This window comes from Galeopterus variegatus, unplaced genomic scaffold, assembly GCF_000696425.1.
Source record: "Galeopterus variegatus unplaced genomic scaffold, G_variegatus-3.0.2 Scaffold11273, whole genome shotgun sequence".
NCBI lineage: Eukaryota > Metazoa > Chordata > Mammalia > Dermoptera > Cynocephalidae > Galeopterus > Galeopterus variegatus.
Genome location: NW_007737384.1, coordinates 23,401 through 29,250, shown reverse-complemented (window position 1 = coordinate 29,250; position 5,850 = coordinate 23,401). Strand labels below are relative to the sequence as shown.

Here is a 5,850-nt window from a genome sequence, read left to right as displayed (position 1 = left end):
TTGTCTTAGTATTATAACAACAATATATTCTGATATTTTTATATTAGATTATGATAATTATAATACAGTAAAAACACATAGTTTTCAAAATATAAAAAATAAATGTTTATTGTATATTGTTTTTTTATTTGTACATAGACCACAATATATAGATTATTTTTAAAAGTCACAAAAACTTAGATTAAAAATATTATTATAAAGAAAATTTCAAGTACAATGTTCTTTTTGTATTTTATTTTGTATTTAATTTTAACTGATACATAATAATTGCACATATTTATGGGGTATGATGTTATGTTTCAGTACATGTACACAATGTATAATAATCAAATCAGGGGAATTGGCATATCCATCACATCATGGATTTATCATTTCTTAGTGGTGAGAACTTTCAGAAATCTCTTTCCTTGCTATTTTGAAGTATACAATAAATTATCATTAACCATAGTCACCTCACTGTGAACTGGGACACTAACTTATTCCAATCTAACTTAATTTTGTATCCATTGACCAATCTCCCCTTTTTTTTTTTTTTTTTTTTTTTTACTTAAGCCTTTTAAAATGACTTCTACATATTTCTGATGTCTATACTTTTTTGACATGAGGTATTACAGGCTTATATTATACCTTCCATTGCTCAGTCCTAAAAATATCCATTCCTTCAAGGAGATCAGATTCTTTTACTGGGAAACAAATTCAGAAACAAAGATCTCAGCACTTTATTGCTGCTTGGTGCTCTGTAACCCTTTTCTTCACTGGACAGAATGAAGTGTGTGTTTGTGTGTGTGTGTCTGCAACTATGTACATATATAAACAAACATACATGTGCATAATTATGAATGACACATATGCATGTGTATATAAATGTGCATGTTCTATATCTATCTACATATATATATATAGGTGAACTTATATATATATATAAGTTCACACTACAAACTCCAGTTTCAACCCAGCACCATGGTATTTATTCTAGGTTTCCTCCTTTTCATAGTTGTTCCAAAAGGAGTTCCTTTTTCTAAATTTGAGAAATATGTCCAGCAATATTCTTTTTTTAATGTAGCAATATTTTACTTCAATTTTTTTCCTGTTCATAAATGACTCTGAAAGAGCCGATATGCTGGAAGCTAACACAGTTGTCTAAAGGCAACAACAAAGCCACTGAGTAAGTCTCTCAGACAAGAGGCATTGCTCGAAATCTCACCCACACTAGGCAGGAGGAAGGGTAGGTTTGGGACAGAGGAATAAATAAACATGGTGGCTGTAGTTCTGCCACCAGGGCTGGTGGCCCCTGAACCGCAAGGTGGGACATCTGGATGCCAGGCTGACAGCTTGAGCCTCCCAAGGCTATGTAAATAAATGTCTGGATGTGTGAGGGGAAGATGCTGAGGTTTCAGGAAGTCCCGTGTGCCAGCCCAAGGGGTCCTTGGCCCACACCCTCTTCTTGGGCCTCACTCAGCCCTAGTCTAGGGGGCAGCCTCTCACCCCGAGCAGACCCCTCGAAGAGGACTTTTTGGTATTATCCGTCACCTGTAGCTTCAGGTGCTAAGGCCCAGACTCGGCTCTGAGGCAGGTAGCAGGGGGCAGCAGGCAAGGGTCCCAGGACGGTGGCTGGGGTGGTCTCTGGCACCTGCAGCTCAACTGTGGTTCACTGCCCATAGGGGACGGTGGAGCACGGTACTGGCAGCCCTGGGCCTTGTAGTGTGTGTGGAAGTCACAAGGACAGGGACGGGGTGGCACCTTGGTGAGAACTGGTGAGTGCCAGACAGGAACCTGAGGGTAGCCAGCTGTGGCCCACCTGAAACAGATCCCGCTCCCAAAAGGGACCCTAAGGGGCCAGCTCAGCGGGGTGACCACCAGGGCAAGGGCAGGCCAGGCTGAACCCGGTGCCCTGGCGGGAGATGGGGGCAGATGTGGGGGAGAGGACAGGGGGAGGGTGGGCAGGGGGAGGCGAGTACGCGGGGCGGGCTGGCGTGCGTGCAGCCGCCCGGCCATCAGAAGGGGAAGCAGCGCTCCTTGGGGTGGCCCCCGCGGTCCCCGTTGGGCGGGCAGGTTACTGGATCACGTGCGGGGTCCACACATCAGCACCAGCGGCCCCTCCTCCGGGGCGGAAGGTGGTCCCGGATCATCTCTTCATTCACGAAGCCCTGGCTGCAGTCCCAGGCTTCAGGAGCCCTGTCCACCGTGAGCCAGAGCTGGAAGCGGGCATCCTTCCCGGTCTGGTTGGCAAAGAGCAGGTGGCACACAGTGTGGTCATCCGGGCCTTCATGATGGCGCGGATCCCCTGCAACATCGGGTGACGCCTGTCCCTCCTGCGATCATGCCGACAGACTTTACTGTCTTGAAGACGGGGTTGGACTTCTTGTCGGCCTGGATGGCAAACTTCCCTGCGCCCTGGTAGACCAGCAGCCCAGCCGGGCATGGAACGCAGCAGCATCTCCAATCTGCAAGCTTTCCAGGTACTGGGACATCTTCCCTCCAGCTGGAAACTTGGGATGGGTGTCCTTGAAAGAAACCTTGATGACCAGGTCCACGAAGCCCTTGTCCTCATCGCTGCAGACGGGCGTGTAGAGCCAAATGACCAGGTTTCGGTCGATTCGAGCCGAGAGGTAGATGTGCCGGCGATGGGGAGGCCCAGGATGTGCTGGGGTGAAAGACAGCAGGCCAGGCGCCGGGTGTCGTGGATGATGATCCCGCGCTAGCTCCGCCACTGCCTCCAATATTCTTAATATATTTAGTTATTTTCTCAGTCCCCCTCTACATAACCAATATCCCGATACGACAGCTGCTGCCCATTCAGCTTCCTTCCTGCACGCGCCCCAAGCCTCACCAGGCCGTTCTCCTTGCTTGTCTGTTTAATGGCTTTTTTTGACACTGATAAAAAAAGAAGAAAGGAAAGAAAAAAAGAAAGAGGAATTATATATTTCTTTGAACACATTTTGGGAGACAAATCTAATTGTGCTTTGTGACACAATCAATGACGGCAAGAAAACTAAGAAAAGGGAAAGAGACCGATGCTATCTTCTATTTCAGGGAGAGGGATAACGTCTTCCTCCTGGTCTTTGTTGTGTAACATTACTGTTGTTCCTGTTAAGGATGTCACAGGGATAATCAGCGGTAACGTTTTAATCTTGATTTTATCCTATTTTATTAAAGAGTATCACACAATTATCAGCCTCCAAAGAACAATTTATTAAAAGATAGACCATGTTGATGCCTTTTACACGACTCTCAAATAGAGGTTGAAAATTTGAAATCTATGTGTGGTTTATTGTTATTTTCTTGTAATCGGAAGCTGGAAATAATTACTAAACCTCTATCTTTCAAGACCACATTGCATTTTTTGTTTTTTTACCATCTCGCTTCATTTGATTTCTACAATCATCACTTTAGTCTCTGTTGTTAGAAATTTGTTATACATTCTTTCAGAAATGATATTAAACATTGAGAAGGGTATTAAACAAACAGGGTAACTGACTTTAGAAAGCTTTTTTCTCTGCCCAAGTCTTATACAGAATGCAATTATTAGCTAGGTTGATGTTAGCTGTGTAACAAATTGATCCCAAAGTGTATCATGGTTCAAACATAATATAATTTTTTTTTTCTTACAAACTGTTCTTCCAGGATGAGTTTCTCTGGTCAGTGAGAGGACTCTTCTCCCCTCAGTCACTTAAACTGACAGAACTTCTCCAAGCTTTGACATGTGGCTTCCAAGTTCACCACGATAGCCTCCACTGGGTCAGTTGGGAGGTGGATAAATGAAACACAGATGGAGGCTTCTATGGGGCTGGTTCAGAAGTCACTGATGTCATTTTTTTCTGCTGTCATTTCATTGTCTAGAGCTCTGTCACATGGTCACAAGCAACAGCAAGGAAAGACAGGAAATGCAGTGTTCATATGTGACCAGGGAAAAGGAAACAGTTTCTGGTGAATAAAAAGCAGACCTGCGGCCCAGCCCCGTGGTGCACTCAGGAGAGTGCGGCGCTGGTAGTGCCAAGGCCGTGGGTTCAGATCCTATGTAGGGATGGCCGGTGCGCTCACTGACTGAGCGTGGTATGAAAGTGAGACCATATGTACCACCTAGTAGACATTCCCTCAAACCTTTAAAAAACAATAAAAGTGACAACAAAAAGCATTCTCCAAACCCTAGGTTTTCTTAGATCACTATTTGGAAAGTATTGTAATAAAAATGTACATGTTTACTCAACAATCTCATTCATGGAAAGCTATACTATAGAAATAAAAACAAAATTTCAAAACAGTTTCATTACAAATGTACCCATTGATTCAGCAATCACATTTCTAGGACTTCAAACTATAGAAATAAAAGCATACTTTTACAACTATTGCATTAGCATTCTGTCTCAGCAATTCTATATCATGTTGGGAAGTTTTGTTCTCACCAACATATTCTTCAGAATGTCTTCTGAAGTACTGATTGTAGTAACAAAGAAAAATAAATAAAAATAAAACTAGAAAGTCAAAGCCCTTCAGTAAGAAAGTAATAAGAGAAGGGTTGCATAAATATTTCAAGATTATGAAATATTATGTAGCTGCTCCTTAGAACTAACTCTAATAGGAATATAGGAATTTTCGCCATGTATTCATAGGTGAGAAAAGCAAGATACCCACCATTATACATAATACATATTCATTTTCCTAAAATAATGAGAAAATAACCAATATTTCGAAGTGCTGAAGGCATGTGAGGGAGTTAAAGTATATGCCTGATGATGAGAGGTATCACCTTATTTAATCTTTTGCAGTCTTCCATTGTCTTGATTGGAGTCAGGGAAGTACTGAAAGTAGGAAAACATAAAACCACATGTTAATAGCATCCAATGTAAATACAGCATTGATGATATATGAGATTATCAATGGCAGCATGACAGTATACACATAATGAAATAACTGTAAAGTTATTCACTACAATTATGATGATGTGTGTATCGGAGTGATGCAGTTGAAGGCATGTTTCACTTGTTTTTTGTTAATACTTTTTCTTTTATATAGTCCCTGAAAAACATGGATATGCGTCTAAAAATCTCTATTTATAGATCTTTTCTTTTCCTTTTTAATACCATCAATACACACAATGGTGGGTGGTAAATAGCCAGAAATGAGATTTAAACTAAAATAGTCTTATTCCAATTTCCTTGCAGAATTTATGTGTTATTCACTTACTTGGAGTTAGAAGTTCTGGTGCTTCCAACAGTAAATCTTCCTTTGAATTCATTAAGTTTTAAAAGACTGATTTTATGTATATGCGTATATAAATGTAAGTCATATTTTTAATGATGGGAATACGTTATGAAAAATACATTATTATGAGATTTTGTCATTGTGCAAATATAGAGTGCACTTACATGAACCTAGATGGTATAGCCTCCTACACACCCAGGCTGTATAGTGAGTACATGGCTCCTAGACTATTTCTGTGGCTTGAATGTACCCCTAAGTCTCACTGAAGCTTGATCCCCATTAAGTGTTAGGAGGGTAAGAAATCAGACTATGCCAGTGTTGAAAGGTGGGGCCTTTAAGAGGTAATTGGATTGTGACAAATATGCCTCCTAAATGGATTAATCCATTTGTGGAGAAATGAGTTAATGTTTCAGTGGATTGTCATGAGCGTGGCACTCATGGGTTTATAAGGAAAGCAAGTGATCACATTAGAAAGCTCCTGCTCATGTCATGCTTGCCATATGGTCCCCTGATCTACAGGGGACCCTGTAGAGAGTTCCCTCCCAGAAGAAGGCCCTCATGAGATGTGTCCCCTGGACCATGGACTTCCCAGTCTCTCAAAGTGTAAGAAATAAATTTGGTTTCTTTGTAAATTACCAAGTTTTAGGT

The 5,850-nt window shown here is 41.6% G+C and overlaps 1 pseudogene; it reads right to left on the bottom strand.

Annotated features, from left to right (window-relative positions):
- Positions 1 to 1,994: 1,994 nt before the first annotated feature.
- Positions 1,995 to 5,236, bottom strand: LOC103610525 (annotated as a pseudogene).
- Positions 5,237 to 5,850: the final 614 nt, after the last annotated feature.